The sequence below is a fragment of the Leucoraja erinacea genome, chromosome 4, assembly GCF_028641065.1.
Source record: "Leucoraja erinacea ecotype New England chromosome 4, Leri_hhj_1, whole genome shotgun sequence".
NCBI lineage: Eukaryota > Metazoa > Chordata > Chondrichthyes > Rajiformes > Rajidae > Leucoraja > Leucoraja erinaceus.
The window spans coordinates 46,495,859-46,514,247 of record NC_073380.1 but is presented as its reverse complement, the minus strand read 5'-3'; the positions used below and the strand labels follow the sequence as shown (position 1 = coordinate 46,514,247).

The following is an 18,389-nucleotide window of genomic DNA, read 5'->3' as shown; positions in this document are numbered from 1 at the left end:
GATAAGCACATACAAATGGAGGGATTGCAGGGCTCCAGATCTCATGCAAGCAGATGGGAATAGTTTAATTTGACATCATGTTCAGCACAGATATTTTGTGCCGAATGTTCCTGTGCTGTACTATTCTATGTTCCGTGTTCTTCCAGCCTAATACAAGTTCAAGGAACATCAGCTCAGTCTCTGATCAGGCACAGTTCAATCCTCAATAATGGATTTAACAATTTCAGATAACCAGCCTTGTTAGTTTGGCTCAGCACTGGCCTTATTTGCTGGTCATTCCCCGCTTACATGTATCGCTTCAAATTTCCAACATCTGTAGTGTTTCATTTTAGAGATACGGCACGGAAACAAGCCCTTCGGCCCACCGAGTCCGCACCAATCAGCAATCCCCGCACATCAATACCATCCTACACACATTAGGGACAATTTTACACTTATACCAAGCCAATTAACCTACAAATATGTACGTCTTTGGAGTGTGGGAGGAAACCGAAGATCTCAGAGAAAACCCACGTGGTCACTGGGAGAACATACAAACTCCGTACAGACAGCACCCGTAGTCTACTATGCCTACTATGCATAGTAAATGCCTACTATGTTCTGTGTGCTGAAGCAAAGCAAGAATTTAATTGTCCAATACAGGGACACATGACAATAAACTCACTTGAACTTGAACTTGAACTTGAACTAGTCGGGATCAAACCCGGGTCTTTGACGCTGCTAGCGCTGTAAGGCAGCAACACCGTGTGTCTGCATCTTATAATTACAATATTTCTTTCCCTTCCCCTTTCTTTACTAATTACGATCTTATTTATATCTGCTCCAAACACATCGAGCCCACTCCAACTCCCTCATGTCGCACATGTTTTCCCCTGATGTCCACCTTCCCCTTTGTCTGCAACCAGAAATATGTTTAATTTCTAAGTATTTTCTTTTCCACTGAAAAGTCATTGACCTGAGCATTTATGTGTCGGAAAGAATTGCAGATGCTGATTTACACTAAACGTAGACACAAAATGCTGGAGTAACTCTGCGGGTCAGGAAGCATCTCTGGAGAAAAGCAATAGGTGATGTTTCGTGTTGCAATCCTTCTTCAGACTGAAGACTGAAGAAAGGTTTTGACCCGAAACATCACCTATTCCTTTTCTCCAGAGAAGCTGCCTGACCCGTTGAGTTACTCCAGCATTTTGTGTCTACCTGAAGCATTAATCCTGTTTCTCTCTTCAGTAATGCAACCCGAGCTGCTGGCAACTTCCAATATTTTCAATTTGCCACACAATTGTTGATTATACTTCAGTCGCCCCTTGCACAGTGATCTCTTTTGCTCGTTTTAGAAACCCTGGCCTTAGTATTTCCTTGTAGAAAAAAGAGAGATGCTGCTGTAATTGTGATTAAGTGCGTGTGTGGGAAAGCCTTTGACTTCCACTTGGATTAAGGTAAAGTAATTTTGGACAACAATGTGAAATTAGGATGTTGAGTTATAAAATCAATTGTACGTTTCACCTGATTTTCCTTTGCATTCATGTCGACATAATATTGAAGTAGAAAATAATAGAAAAAAATTAATATTACCCATGTCACCATCATTCAAAACTAAAATTAATGAATGGAGAAACAAGGAACTGTAGATAGACACAAAGAGCAGGAATACCTCAGCAACATCTCTGAAGAAAAAGAATAGGTGATGTTTTGGGTCAGGAACCTTCTTCCGAACTGCAGACAAAATTTGTCAGAAGGAACTGCAGAGGCTGGTTTAAACCAAAGATACCTTCCCCTGCAACCGCTGAAGGTGCAACACCTGTCCCTATATCTCCTCCCTCGACTCTGTCCAGGGACTCCGACAGTCCTTTCAGGTTAGGCAGAGGTTCACTTGCACCTCCTCCAATCTCATCTACTTTATCCGTTGTTCAAGATGTGGACTCATATATCGGTGAGACCAAACGCAGACTGGGCGATCGTTTCGCGGAACACCTTCGCTCAGCCTGCCTGAACCAACCTGATCTCCTGGTTGCTGGATCCTTTAATGCTCCTTCCCATTCCTGCACCAACCCTTTATGTCCTCGGTCTCCTCCATTGTCAGTGTGAGGATAAATGTAAATTGGAGGAACAGCATCTCATATTTCGCTTGGGCAGCTTACAGCCCAGTGGTATGATTATTGATTTCTCTCAATTTAGGTAGCCCCGGCATTCCCTCTCTCTCTGTCCCTCCCCCACCTAAGTGGCACTAGCTTCTCATTTAAAAGTTTACAATGGCCTGTTTCCTTTATCATCGTTACATTTTTGCATATCTTTCATTCATTGTTCTTTATCTCTCCTCATTACCGTCTATATCTCTCGTTTCTCTTATCCCTAACCAGTCTGAAGAAGGGTCTCGACCCAAAACGTCACCCATTCCTTCTCTCCCGAGAAGCTGCCTGTCCCGCTGTTACTCCAGCTTTTTGTGTCTATCTCCGAACTGCAGATGCCAGAATCAGGTAAATTTTTGTTGATGCCCTTCTTCAAACAGATGCTACCTGCACTTTGTGTTTTGTTCAAAATTATCCCATGTTTGCTTCTGATAGCAGACACAAGGAGAGAAACCAACATGGCATTAGAGCAAGTTTGATTTTGGATGGTATTGCAAATTGGGTGGTATTGAACTATCTATAATTTGGATATTTCTGCCAATTTTGAATTCAATGAGTATGAACGGGTGGCATGGTAGCGAGGCGGGCGACTCGGTGGTGCAGCGGTAGGGTTGCTGCCTCACAGCTCTTACAGCGCTGGAGACCTGGGCTCGATCCCGACCACAGGTGCTATCTTTACGGGGTTTGTACGTTCTTCCTGTGACCACGTGGGTTTTCACCGAGATTTCCGGTTTCCCCTCACACTCCAAAAACGTACAGGTTTGTAGGTTAATGGCTTAATATGGTGTAAATCCATAGCGAAGGATTAGGCAATGTTTCGGGCCGAAACGTTGGTGAGGGGCGGGGGTCGGTGGGGGGAAGGGAAAAGCCTGTTTCCCGAAGGCTGTGGGGTGGGAAACTAAAAAAGGGGGGCTAAAAAGGGGAAACAGCAAGGGAAAACAATATCAGGAGCTAAATTGATGTTCATTTCCCCGGGGTGCAGACTCCCCCAAACGGAATATGAGGTGCTACTTCCAATTTCTGATGAGTCGCTGTGGACCTGGAAACCCAGCCTGAGAGGTCGGTTGATTGCTTGGGAGGGGGATTAATTGCCAGAAGACCTATTTTATTTAAATGGAAAGACTCTAATCCTCCTCCCACACTTCATTGGTATTCTGAAACGATATCATGTTTAAATTTAGAAAAAATTACGAGTGACATTGTTGACCCCTCGGTTAAGCTTTATTCAATATTTTAACACAAAATAAATTGTTCCCTCTCCAGCCGTTATAATAATTTTTTTTACCTTTATACAGTGGAACGGATTTGACGACAAACAGGGGTCTAAACTGTTGAATTTTTTTGCAGCCCAGATTCTGTTTTTTTTTCGAGGGGGGAGTTTTTTGACAAGTGTTGCTTATTTTGCGTTTGCAGGGTTTTTTTTTTTTTTTGGGGTGGGACCGAGAGGGAAGGGAAGAATACAAAGGGAGTTTTGGAGGGAGCGGGTATTTTCATGGAGATATGGGGGGTCTATACCTAATGTGTATTTTGACGTTGGATTTATATTTAGGTTACATTTGTTGTTAATGTAATCCTGATCCCTATGTATCAATATCATTGTTATGTTTATCTTGTTTTTTTATTAATAAAAAGATTTGAAAAGAAAGACCTGACAGTGTCAACATTTTTAGTGTTATTGTTATCTTTGTTTTTTATTTCTGGCATATACGGGGCCACCATCTTAGAATAAAGGGAAGGTCATTTAAGACTGAGGTGAGAATAAACTTTTTCACCCAGAGAGTAGTGAATTTATGGAATTCTCTGCCACATGGCAGTGGAGGCCAAATCACTGGATGGATTTAAGAGATAGTTAGATAGAGCTCTAGAGGCTAGTAGAGTCAAGGGATATGGGGAGAAGGCAGGCACGGGTTATTGATAGGGGACGATCAGCCATGATCGCAATGAATGGCGGTGCTGGCTTGAAGGGCCGAATGGCCTCCTCCTGCACCTATTTTCTATGTTTCTATACCTTAAAATAAAACTAGTCGACATTTCCGAAAGCAATATAACAACCAGGATTATTTCAATATTTCCAATAATTTAAATCCTTAGTCCTCAAAGTATTTTTAACCCAGTAAGAAAGTTAAGTTACACAATTTACAGCTTTCAATATAATTACTGAGTAGTTTTAGCTATTTTATATCATTCAGGTCAGTATACTGTATTCTGCATCGATTATTCATGGACAATGGCATCTTTATTCTGTCATGTAGAGAACTGATCCGGAATTATTTGTCTGAGGTGTTGATGCATTTGGGATTTAACAAGGGTGATTCAGTCAAGGTATTGGGTTAAAAAGTTCATCCCGACTTCCCAATGGGTCTTCCAGAGTTCATTGCTTGTGGATTTTAGTGAGAAGGTAAAATCGGATGTGCCATAATGGGGATACTATGAGGTTGGAGGTATTCCCTGATGGGCATCTTTAATAAGTCACTTCATAATGTGGCAACTTTATCAAGGGGCGGCCAGAGACCTGGATTCAATCCTGACCTTGGTTGGTGTCTGTGTGGAGATTGCACGTTCTATCTGTGACTGCATGGGTTTCCTCTGGGTGCCCTAGCTTCATCCCACATCCCGAAGATGTTCACGTTTGTAGGCTAATTGACCTCTGTATACAGTCCCTAATGTGTAAAGAGTGGATGACAAAGTGGAATAACATGGAATCACTGTGATGGTCGATGCGGAATCGGTGGGATGAATGGAGGATCAGAGCGGAAACAGGCCCTTCGGCCCACGGATTACACACCGACCAGCGATTCCCGCACATTAACACTATCCTACATACACTAGGGACAATTTATACTTATACCAAGCCAATTAACTTACAAACCTGTACGTCTTTGGTGTGTGGGAGGAAACTGAAGATCAAGGAGAGAACGTACAAACCCCGTACAGACAGCAACTGTAGTCGGGATCGAACCCACATCTCCGGCGCTGCAAGTGCTGTAAGGTAGCAACTCTACCACTGCACCACCCTGGCATTCTGACAGGGTCCCGCATGGCAGGTTAGTCCGGAAGGTTATATCACATGAGATCCAGTGTGAGCTAGTGAATTGGATACAAATTTAGCTTGGTCGAAGGAGTCAGAGGCTGGTCATGGAGGGATATTATTCGATTCAATACGATTTGATACGATAGAAGTTTATTTAGCCCAGGAGGGAAATTAATCTGCCAACAGTCATAAAACACAAGATACATGAAACATGAAATCACCATAACGATGGAAAGGATTGGGTATGTACAAAGATTGGGGGGGCCTGTTACCAGGACCAGAACCATAAGGAGTAGAATGAATCCATCAAATCTACTCCGCTCTGCAATCATGGCTGACCTATCTCTCCCTCCTCACCCCATTCTCCTGCCTTCTCCCATAACTTGACACCTGTATAAATCAATAATATATCTATATCTGCCTTAAAAATATCCATTGACCTGGCCTCCACAGCCTTCAACGGCAACAAATTCCACAGATTCACCACCATCTGTCTAAATCAATTTCTCCTCATCTCCTTCCTGAAAGAACGTCCCCTAATTCTGAGGCATCCTCTCCACATCCACTCTATCCAAGACTTTCACTATTCTGTATGTTTCAATGAGATCCCCCCTCATTCATCTAAACTCCAGCGAGTACAAGCCCAGTGCCGACAAACGCTCATTATAGGTTAACATACTCATTCCTGGTAGACAAAAATGCTGGAGAAATTCAGCGGGTGAGGCAGCATCTGTGGAGCGAAGGAATAGGTGACATTTCGGTTGAGACCCTTCTTCATTGGTAAATAAATTGTATTGTAGGCATACCTTGAGGAGATTTCCCAGTGGAGTAGACGAAATAGGCATACCTTGAGGAGATTTCCCAGTGGAGTAGACTGCAGATTCTGGATAAATCAAAGGTAGACAAAAATGCTGGAGAAACTCAGCGTGTGAGGCATATCCATGGAGTGAAGGAATAGGTGACGTTTCGGGTCGAGGCCCTTCTTCAAACTTCAGGAATACTCATTCCTGGGATTATTCTTGTAAACAAATGGCTTGGTGGAAGGAGGCTGGTCGTGGAGGGATATTATTCAGAGTGCTTGAATTGACGGGGCACAGTGGTTGGAGGATTTTGCAATGTAGAATGAACAGAATAAGAACAGAATACAATACTATGTCAAAATGTTTGGTGTCACAAAGATTTATCAGTTGACCTTTTCTCTTTGAAGGTGTCATTTTGAGCTTTTCAGAATAAAATAGCAGGTTTTACAAACTTTCCAAGTTAATATATTAGTATAATATATCAAGTTGGTATATTAGTATACTGTACAGTATATATAGTGCATTCAGAAAGTATTCAGACCCCATCGCTTTTTCCACATTTTGTTACGTTACAGCCTTATTCTAAATCGGATTAAATTCACACAGCGGTTGACGGGTTTATGGGACAAGCTATCAAAGGAAGCTGTAGAGGTGGGCACAAATATAATGTTAAAAAAAAAACATTTGGACAGTTACATATAGAGAAATGGGACAAATGCAGGCAAATAGGAACTAGCTCAGACATACATTGTGGTTGACATGGACATAGGGCTAAAGGGCCTTTTACAATGACATATAATTTGGCATATAATGAAAGGCCTGGATAAGGGTGGATGTGGAGAGGATGTTTCCACTGGTGGGAAAGTCTAGGACCAGAGGCCATTGCCTCAGAATAAAAGGACGTACCATTAGGAAGGAGATGAGGAAGAGTTTCTTTAGTCAGAGGGTGGTGAGTCGCTGAAATTCATTGCCACATATGGTTGTGGAGGCTGTCAATAGATATTTTTAAGGCAGAGATTAATTCTTGATTAGTACAGGTGTCAGGGGTTATGGCGAGAAGGCAGGAGAATGAGGTTTAGAGGGAATGATAGATCAGCCATGATTGAATGGCAGAGTAGAATTGAAGGGCTGAATAGCTTAAGTTGATCCTATCACATGAACTTATGAACATAATTCTATGACTCTATAACAAGTGGAGAGGTGAAACCATGCAGGGATTTGAAAACAAAAAATGAGAATCTTAAGTTTGAGCTACATCCATCAGGAATCTAATGAATTTCAGCAAACATGGGTAATGAGTAGGAATTGGTATGATCTAGGACTTGGTCAGCAGAATTTTGTAGATGTCGAGATTACAGAGGATAAAGAGTCAAAAGCCGGTAATGAGCTGGAATAGTCAAACATGGAAGAAAACATTGAAGGTGTATTTTAGAAACATAGAAAATAGGTGCAGGAGTAGGCCATTCAGCCCTTCGAGCCTGCACCGCCATTCAATATGATCATGGCTGATCATCCAACTCAGTATCCCGTACCTGCCTTCTCTCCATACCCCCTGATCCCTTTAGCCACAAGGAGCTACATTTAACTCCCTTTTAAATATAGCCAATGAAGTGGCCTCAACTACCCTCTGTGGCAGAGAATTCCACAGATTCACCACTCTCTCTATGAAAAAAGTTCTTCTCATCTCGGTCCTAAAAGACTTCCCCCTTATCCTTAAGCTGTGACCCCTTGTCCTGGACTTCCCTAACATCGGGAACAATCTTCCTGCATCTAGCCAGTCCATCCCCTTAAGAATTTTGTAAGATTCTATAAGATCCCCCCTCAATCTTCTAAATTCTAGCGAGTACAAGCCGAGTCTATCCAGTCTTCCTTCATATGAAAGTCCTGCCATCCCAGGAATCAATCTGGTGAACCTTCTCTGTACTCCCTCTATGGCAAGAATGTCTTTCCTCAGATTAGGAGACCAAACTGTACACAATACTCCAGGTGTGGTCTCACCAAGGCCCTGTACATCTGCAGTAGAACCTCACTGGTCCTATACTCAAATCCTTTTGCTATGAATGCTACCATACCATTTGCTTTCTTCACTGCCTGCTGCACCTGCATGCCTACTTTCAATGACTGGTGTACCATGACACCCAGGTCTCGTTGCATCTCCCCTTTTCCTAATCGACCACCATTCAGATAATAGTCTACTTTCCTGTTCTTGCCGCCAAAGTGGATAACCTCACATTTTACTTCGGAGTCACATGAGTGACTACGTGAAGAACCCCGCCAGGATGCATGCGTGTCGCTACACGCATTGCAACGAGTCACAGCAGGGGGAACGACGTTCCCCTTAGCGGCAGAATTTGAAAGCCGGGAACAGCAGGTAAGGAGACTCTGCGTTCCTTCCACTTACCTTACAGGTGGAGACATGGACCAGATCCACGAAGGCTGCGAAAAAGCTGGCGGGGGAGAACCGCGGAGTTGCGGGCAGCCGGCAGCAGCAGCCAACGGCACGCCAATCTCCCGTAATGGGAACAGCTGTGCCTGACTTCGCTCCTGCATTGGCCACGGCCGGGCGGTAGAGCAAAGCAAAAAACTAACAGAGTCGTTGACTCCGATGAGTCCGACTCTGAATAGCCGCGAGCGGCCAGTGCCCGTGAGCATTGGGGCCGGTTGGAGCGGCTTCAGGAGCAGCCGCGAGCGGCCAGTGCCCGTGCATTGGAGCCGGTTGGAGCGGCTGGGAGCGGGGAACAAAAGCAGCTGCGACGGCCAGTGCCCGAGCCGGTTGGAGCGGCTGCAGGAACTGGAGCAGGAGCGACTTCAGGAGCAGCCGCGACGGCCAGTGCCCGTGAGCATTGGAGCCGGTTGGAGCGGCTGCAGGAACTGGAGCAGCCGCGAGTGGCCAGTGCCCGAGAGCATTGGAGCCAGTTGGAGCGGCTGTTGGAGTAAATACTCCAAAGTGACAAGCTCCGGGAGATGGAGACTAATCACAGTGGGCAGCTAGTAAGTCCTACAGCAGTACCTCTTGTAGGGCTACATAGTGTTTCTCCCTCATCAGAGGGGAGCACAGGGGGTCAATTCTGGGCTGACCCTGAAGAGGGGTGCAGAACATACCCCTAGTGACCATGGGGTGCAAGAAAACCTATTGGATATGGTGTCCCAGTTTATTCAACCCGAACAAACTGGCCAAAACCTGGAACCTAAAATAGCTGCAAGTATCCACTACTTGTCATTCAACCAGCTATAAGGACAGGCATTATTGGACACCACAGCAAGACACTTACCACCAGGGAACTGTAAAACACTGAATGTTCCCAGTGTCAACCAGTGTATTTGAAAACATGTCGGAGCCTCAATCAGAGCCAGGGACTTGAAACTGCAGAAAGTTCTGAAAGTCCCAACAGCGGGAATTACAGTTTTCGCCCGCACAATAAACAAAAAAGACAGGACACAAGATCACCAGGATGCACTGGCTTTATTTTGCAACTACCAATATGAGTAAACAGCATTAGGAAGAAGTGCCATCCAACCGGCTTTAGACCCTAATTTGCAGGCCTATGCAAACCTGGAACCTCCAAGCCACCAATATTACTATTTGGAGGCAACTTATCAAAACAGGTAAAAGAACTTGACGAAAAGGGTAAAACCCTGGGGCTCATTAAAGCAACGTCTAAAAACTACTTCGGCCAGTAAAAAGCACCCCCACGCACCACCAGTCGGCCAAGACAAACTGGTGAATGCTCAAAGGCCAGGAACACTCAACATTGGTCTTTTTAGGCCATGGCCCAGACCGATCTTCCTGGGGGAATGTGAGATCCAGACACAACGTCCATGGAGGCACCTCAACGTCCACGGAGGATGCCGAAAAAGTAACAAACCTACCAATAGTAACCATGGAGGTAGGTGCGTCTGGTTCCTTGCGAGGTTGGTGGGAGATTACAATTCTATCTGGATGCATGGAATAAATTAACTACCGACACTTATATTTTCAGAAGTATAAGGTTATACCATAGAATTTATACAAAAACATAATCCTCCAGATCAGCATGTACCGAACCGAATGTTCATTCTTACAGGCAAAATCAAAAGCGCATGCTGAACTACAGTGGCCATATAAAAAAGGACTAATGGAGGAAACCCAACACGAATCACAGGAATTCGTGTCCAAAATCTTTATCATAAACAAGATGGTGGTTGCCACATCATCATAGATTTGACTAATTTGAATACTTTCGTACTATATATTCATTACTAGATGGAAACCTTTGTTACTGCTAAGCAATTGATTTCCTAGGTTACTACATGGCAAGCATCATTTTAAAAAGATGCTTACTATACAATACCCATTAGAGGTGACCACAGATGTTATTTAACACAATGGATCATCTGGGGTTCATCCTTAACTCAGTTCACATGTCAGTGACTTTGCCGAAAGAAAAGGTTACAGTCTTAATAGAGGCTTGCAGCAAAATCATTGACATCACAAAACCATCCATCAGACTGGTAGCAAGAACAATTGGCATTATAGTGGCTGCGTTTCCAGCCACACAAATTGGACCTTTACATTATCAAAAATTAGAGGGTTAAAATACGAGCACTCAAAAAATTATGGTGGTCATTTTGACAGACCAATGAAGCTACCAACAGAGGCCATAATGGAACTAAAATGGTGGAAAGATAACATTAGGCATTGTTCCAATCCACACATTATCAGCTACCCTTCTATGGAACTACAAACTGATGCCAGTGCACTTGGATGGGGTGCTACCAATTCCATCTCCAGCTGTGGGGGAGATGGAATGCACAGGAGACACCATTATTACAAACACTGGGCATAAACTACCTGGGAATGTTAAATGCATTCCATGGCCTTAAGTCATATTGGTCTGGGTTACATCACCAGCATGTTAGACTACAAATTGACAACACCACCATGGTAGCATATATCAACCATGTGGGTGGAAACAAATCAACATTATCTGACAATCTGGCCAACAAAATTTGGCAATAGTGTATCCAGAGAGAGATATTTGGATATCAGCTACCTACTTACCAGGTAAACTAAATTTAGTGGCAGACAACAGGTCACGCAAATTCAATGCAAACACTGAATGGATGTTGGATGAAAATGGATTTGCTGAAATTACAGCACGGTATGGAACACCAGATATTGACCTATTCGCATCCAGGCTCACACCAGCTATCGAATTATCTTCATGGGAACCAGAACCTGGGGCAGTGGCAATAGATGCATTTTCGCTGCATTGGGGGATTGTTTATTTATGCATTCCCTCCTTTCTGCCTCATCAGTCGGGTATTTAGGAATATACAGCAAGACTCCGAATCTGGTATTTTGATAGTACCCAATTGGCCTACTCAACCATGGGTCCCGGTGATACTCGACATGGTATTAGAACCATGCATCACCATCCATCATAGACCTAATTTACTGGTTCATCCCGCAACAAGGCGAAGTTACCCATGTCATAATTATATAAACCTATTAATTTGTAGAGTTTGAAAGCACCTCTACCACACCTGGGACTGACGGACCGAACAGTGGATATTATTTCAGCGGCCCACAGACAGTCCACCAAAAATCAGTAGTTGGTGTCATCAAGAAATGGGAAGTACTGTCACAACAATAAACATCACCCACAGATCTATGAACATCCTGTCTGTTCTGGAATTCCTGGCAAGCCTCCATTACGATGAGGGGCTCAGTTATAGTGCCATCAACTGCGCCAGAAGTGTTCTGTCAATATACCTGTGGCAAGGAACAGAGCGGCATTCTGTTGGGACACACCCCCTGGTAACCAAACTCATGAGGGGCATTTTTAATGTTAATCCCCCAAGAACCAGGTACTCCCAAATATGGGATGTGAGCATTGTACTGACCATGTTAAGAAACTGGTCTCCAGCTACAGCTCTGTCCCTACAGAAACTGACTATGAAAACAGTCATGCTGATGGCCTTGGTCACGGCACAAAGGGTCCAGTCACTACAGAAACTAAGGCTGGACAACATGACTATTTCATCTGGAAATTTAACTTTTCACATCAATGAATTAGCCAAACAAAACAGACAGGGGTCAGCAGGCCTAAAAACAGAATTTAGGGCCTACCCGAGAGATGATCGTCTCTGTATTGTAACTCACTTACTATTATATATGGAGTATACTAAGATCATCAGAGGGAAAGAAATGTCAGCTACAATAATCAGCTACAAACAGCCACTCAAAACAGTGACAGTCCAGACCATCTCTAGATGGCTAAAACAGGTCCTAATAAAGGCTGGAGTAGACACTAGCATTTTTAAATCTCACTCCACTAGGGCTGCAGCTACATCGGCAGCTATGAAGTTGGATATTCCTATGGACCAAATCCTCAAGACAGCAGGATGGTCAACGGAGAAAACTCTCCAACGATTTTATAACAAACCAGTCATTGAACCTGGAACATTTGCAGAAACAATTTTAAGTTCTGTAATATAATTTACCCCATAAATAGGGGCTATAATTTGGTGTTAATATATTTATCATTGGGTTTTCAATATCGCATTGATGTCTAATGATGTTAACACTATTCTCCTCATAATCAAGGCAGATGTGATGCATGGACCCGTTTCCACGGCAAGAAATCACAGAGCTTTAAAATCTTCACGTAGTCACTCACGTGACTCCAAAGTAAAATAGTAAGATTAAACGAGAATTTACCAGTTTGAAGTTTGATCGTTATTTTATTAGGAGTAACGTTGAGGGATTACGTGCCCTCCGCTCCCACCCTTGATTATATACTCAACTGGTATCTCTTCTCTAATCTTACTATGTTTAGTCATTACAGTTATCTGTGATTTCACACCGCTGCTTTGAAGAATGACACGCATGCGTCCTGGCGGGGTTCTTCACGTAATCCCTCAACGTTACTCCTCATAAAATAACGATCAAACTTCAAACTGGTAAGTTCTCGTTTAATCTTACTATTTATCCACATTATACTGCATGTGCCATGCATTTGCCTACTAAACCCAACCTATCCAAGTCTCCTAGCATCCTCCTCACAGTTAACACTGCCCCCAGCTTTGTGTCATCCGCAACCTTGGAGATGTTGCATTAAATTCCCTCGTCCAAATCATTAATATATATTGTAAATAGCTGGGGTCCCAGCACTGAGACTTGCGGTACCCCACTAGTCACTGCCTGCCATTCTGAAAAGCACCCGTTTACTCCTACTCTTTGCTTCCTGTCAGCCAGCCAGTTCTCTATCCACATCAATACTGAACCCCGAATAAACTTGACTTGACTTGATACCGTGTGCTTTAAATTTGTATATTAATCTCTTATGTGAGACCTTGTGGAAAGCCTTCTGAAAGTCCAGATATAATACATCCACTGGTTCTCCCTTATCCACTCTACTAATTACATCCTCGAAAAATTCTATAAGATTCGTCAGACATGATTTACCTTTCATAAATCCATGCTGACTTTGTCCAATTTTAACAACAGATGTGACCTCACACAAATGCTGACAGGCAATGTAATGAGCTAGAAACCAAAATGAATGGATTTGCTACTGATCTGTAGTATTCATAAATAAAGTTCTTCACACACCAATATGCACATCAGATTTGCATTTCAAAGTGAAGACAGTATTGATTGAATCTCAGCTAAATAATTCTTCTTGCATTATAGATTAATTGCGAAGCAAAGCAAAGTTTTACCTCCAATAATATATGTCGAATTCAGATCCTTACATTTTGTTGCAATTTTAATTGGTCGAAATAGATTCAGCAGAATGCCTCATTAACTCTGATAACAGTACTGATGTACTTTATGAGATGCATCTACATCTGGTGTGATTAGAAAGAAGGATATGCAAGCACCTGCCATGAATTTATTTCCTCAGTCTCAAAATATAACAGATTCCCTTTTATTTGACCTTCACAAATTACAGATCTGCCAAATGTTAATGACTACCGGCGACAAGCTTATATCTTTTTTCATTCATTTGGATTTGTAAATATCAACTTTAGAAAAGTGTTATAAATTTTTCATCCACACCTTAATCCTACCTGGAATACATCATGGTTTAGATATTTGATTGCGTAGAGAAATGCATTACTGCACCATGAGATTTAATTTCTTTTTTGAAAAGTCAATCACCAAGGAGAATTTTTATGTCTCAGTTGTGAAGTTTGGTTTTAACTGAAAAATTCCATCTGCAACCAGTCCCTTCCAGTTACATCCTCTCTGCACTTCAACCAATCCCTTGTCCAAATGTTCACAATCTCTCAACTCACACTGTCGAATAACCTCCATTCTCCATCTTAAATTCTTTGCTCAACTGGTCCCAAAATATCTCTTGGTCTCTACCCCCACACCCTCAATCAACTCTTCCCTAATCTCCCTCCATTGGATCTCCAAACATTTTCTCAAATATTCCCGCACAATCTTGCTTAAACTTCACAGATGATTGCATCTGACTCCGCCCAACAATCCTTCAATTGCCTCCCAAGACGCCACTATCTGTCTCCTGAGTTTTCCATTGATCTCTTGCTTGCTGCTACTGGTCACTTCAGGGACAGTTTCTTCCCAATTTCATCAGGCAACTGATCCATCCTAACACCAACTGGAGAGCGACCCTGAGCTACCATCTCTCCCCTCACTGGAGATTCTTATGTGCCTGTCCCACTTAGATGACTTTTTAGGCGACTGCAGGAGGCTATGCAGTCGCCACATGGTCGCAACATGTTCACGGGTGGTTGCCGGGGAGTCGCCTTCATGGTCTTGAGGAGTTCCCGCACACTGGGAACTAGTCACGGCCTCATTATAGTTGTGCTAATTTTTCAACATGTTGAAAAATTAGCGATGACGAGAATGAAGCCGCAATGGACATTAGCGAGAATTCTCATGCCGAAGGTGGGTCGCCAGGAGGTCCTAGTGGGTTGCCAGGAGGCTGAAGGTTTTCGTAGTTTTTCGTAGGTTGTAGGCTGACCGGTGAATTTCATTGGCTCATTGGGGAAAAAAAAACGAATGCAGTGGTTTCAGAACCAAGGATAACCGACCGGTAATGTTAATGTCCGCCGAGCATCACAGCCGTGTATCTCTGGCTTCTTAAAAGTTGTCTCCATTTCTTCTGTCCCCATTCTCCCCCTCTCCCCCCCCCCCTTTTAAAGGACTTACTGTACAGTGTTCTTTAGCCGTCTTAATTACAGCGCCAACCTTCCTGTTCATCGCGGTATCACCTTGGCTTTGCACCGTGTGAATTTCACTCAAACAGGACTCCCCCCGCTTGCCCTGTCCCACGTCTGCATAACGGGCTGGTGAAAGAAGTGATGTGTGTGTGTGTGTGTTCCACTCTGAAAGTCGCCGTTCCAGTTGCCAGTTTTTCTTGACAACATGACAGTCACCGGCAGTCGCCTGAAAAATCGCCTAAGTGGGACAGGTCCATAAGACTATCTCTAATCAGACTTTACTGGACTTTATCTTGCACTATAGGGTATTCCCTTTATCCTGTATCCCTGCACTGTGGTTGGCTCAATTGTCATCATGTATAGTCTTTCCACTGACTGGACAGCATGCAACAAAAAGCATTGCACTGTACCTAGGTACACATGACAATAAACTAAACTAAACCCATAATCAACCTCAAACCCAACCCCCACCCACCCACATACCTTTTGTCTGACACACCAGCTGACCTGACCCTTGGGAGCAAGATCTCCCCATACTTACATCTCAATCCCATCAGTTCTGTCACCTCTGGTCTCTCTTCCCCTGGACTCATATACACACCTTCAATAATTACATTGGTTTTCCTCCATGCATAAGAGTGAGATACCTTCCCTGTGGTGTACCACTGAAGTCTGCAGCCACAAACCCTCATTCAAAACATACATTAACCTCCCATACACTGCCTATTTACACATGGATAATTTATGGGACATTTATTTTTCAGTTTGAATAAAAAATATCAGGAGCAAACTAACTGCGAATTGGGAACTGGGTGATAAAGTGCATTATAAGTTTGCAAGTTCACAGGTTATAGGAATGGAATTAGGCCATTCGGCCTATCGACTCCACTCCACCATTCAATCATGGATGATCTCTGCCTCCCAATCACATTTTCCTGCCTTCTCCCCATAACACTCAACACCATTTAGAACACTAATATGTAACTTGGGTAGTCATACAAAATTCTAAATTTGCACATTGTCCATATTTCTGTTCCATTGCAAGTAAAAATTAAACAAATAGTAAAATGAGCTTCCAATTAATTACCTCCTAGATTACACCACCAGTAAATTTGAAATTATACTCCAATTTGTCATCAATATCTCTTTAGTCAAGTCAAGTCAAATTTATTTGTCACATACACATACGAGATGTGCAGTGAAATGAAAGTGGCAATGCTCGCGGACTTTTGTGCAAAAGACAAACAACAAAACAACCAAACAAATTATAAACACAATGATAACACACATATTCTTTTACATAATAAATAATGGAAGGAAAAACGTTCTGTAGAGTTAGTCCCTGGTGAGATAGGCGTTTACAGTCCGAATTGCCTCTGGGAAGAAACTCCTTCTCAACCTCTCCGTTCTCACAGCATGGCAACGGAGGCGTTTGCCTGACCGTAGCAGCTGGAACAGTTGTCACTATAATCTGTTTTAGATTCATGCTGGAATGGATGGCTAAGATTGCATAATATATAACACCTAAATAAAACATAACATTAAATATATATAGTTACAATTATCCCTCAAAATCTAAAATAATCTTCCCCTTGAATATTGGTACCTTTAGTACCGGGATTAATACAAAATATTGGGTGGCAGATTTATAGATTGCAAGTTCAGCAATTTCCCGATGCTGTAAAGCATATTTTGTTATTGAGTCCACAGGCATCAGCAGTAGCCTGTAAGCAGTTTCCCTGCCACCTTTTCAGCAAGGGAATTATTTGCGTCATTTAAAAGCATTGCAAAAGGTGCCCAAAGAAAAAGATTTTTGCAGGCTGCTTAACATTACTTGCGCAGGGATACAATGTTAAAGAAAATTTTCAAACACAGCATAATTAAATGTTGCTTATCAGAAACCATTCACATAGGCTTTCTCCAGGGGTGTGGGAAACAGATTCCATGTAATGTCATCATATAGAACGTCAGGAAATAGATTTAGGGAAGCAGTTTTAGAGCCATGATCACAGATTATTTTGCTCATATCCTTGATTCCATTACATTATCGAGACATAAAATGTTGCCACACTTTTAACGTAATTCTTCATAGGTAATATAACTATATATATATATATATATGTACAGTATACTGATTTACCACCATCAGCATTAACTTGGAAAGTTTGTAAAACCTGTTATTTTGTTCTGAAAAGCTCAAAATGACACCTTGAAAGAGAAAGGGCCAACTGATAAATATTTGTGACACTATACATTTTGTCATAGCATTGTATTCTGTTGTTATTCTGTTTATTTTACATTGCAAAATCCTCTATTGAACCTGTCGTGCCAAGCTATGAAAGTAAGCTACATAGGAAGAAGGCACCAAGAAAACCCTTTAATTGTTTATGCATCCTACCCGTGTATGTCAAAGTCAGGAAGTATTCACACAGTGACATGATTTATCCATCTCCAAATTAGTCATTGAGTCATACAGGCCCTTTGGCCCAACTTGCCCACACTGACCAACATGCCCCATTTAGACTAGTCCCACCTGCCTGCATTTGTCCCATATCTCTCTAAGCCTTCCTATCCATATGCCTATCTAAATGTTTCTTAAACATTACGATGGTAGCTGACTCAACTATCTCCTCCGGCAGCTCATTCCATACACCTACCGCCCTGTGTAAAAAGGTTACCCCTCAAATTCAGAAAGAAAATTGTTGTACTCTAAATATTTCCAAATGTTTCAATGAATAGCCAAATTTTACAGATATTTTCCACACCAGGTATGTGAAACTAGACAGATTGCATATATTTTAAAATCAATCCTGCATTCAAAAGACTGAAAACCTAGAATAAACTATAAATTTCAAGTGACTTCTTATGGTTCTTTAGTTAGAGAGTGGTGAATATGTGGAATTCGTTGCCTCAGAAGGCTGTGAAGGCCAAGTCAGTGGATATTTTTAAGGCAGAGATAGCTAGATTCTTGATTAGTACAGGTGTCAGAGGATATGGGGAGAAGGCAGGAGAATCGGGTTAGGAGGGAGAGATAGATCAGCCATGACTGAATGGAAGAGTAGACTTGATGGGCCAAATAGCCTAATTCTACTATCACTTATGACTTTATGACATATGATACAAAATTATCGTGCAATGAATCTAAGAATGCTCTTCCAATACAGAACTGCATGTCCAGACAACTTTTTCACCAAAGTGGATCTAACCCTTGCATCACTTTTTGTTTACTACACTTGGAAATTATATGAGGGG

The 18,389-nt window shown here is 42.5% G+C and overlaps 1 protein-coding gene across 2 annotated transcripts in view; it reads right to left on the bottom strand.

Annotated features, from left to right (window-relative positions):
- Positions 1-18,389, bottom strand: part of adcy8 (adenylate cyclase 8 (brain)) — a 120,041-nt gene that overhangs the window by 85,622 nt on the left and 16,030 nt on the right. The gene's annotated exons all lie outside the window — the stretch shown is intronic.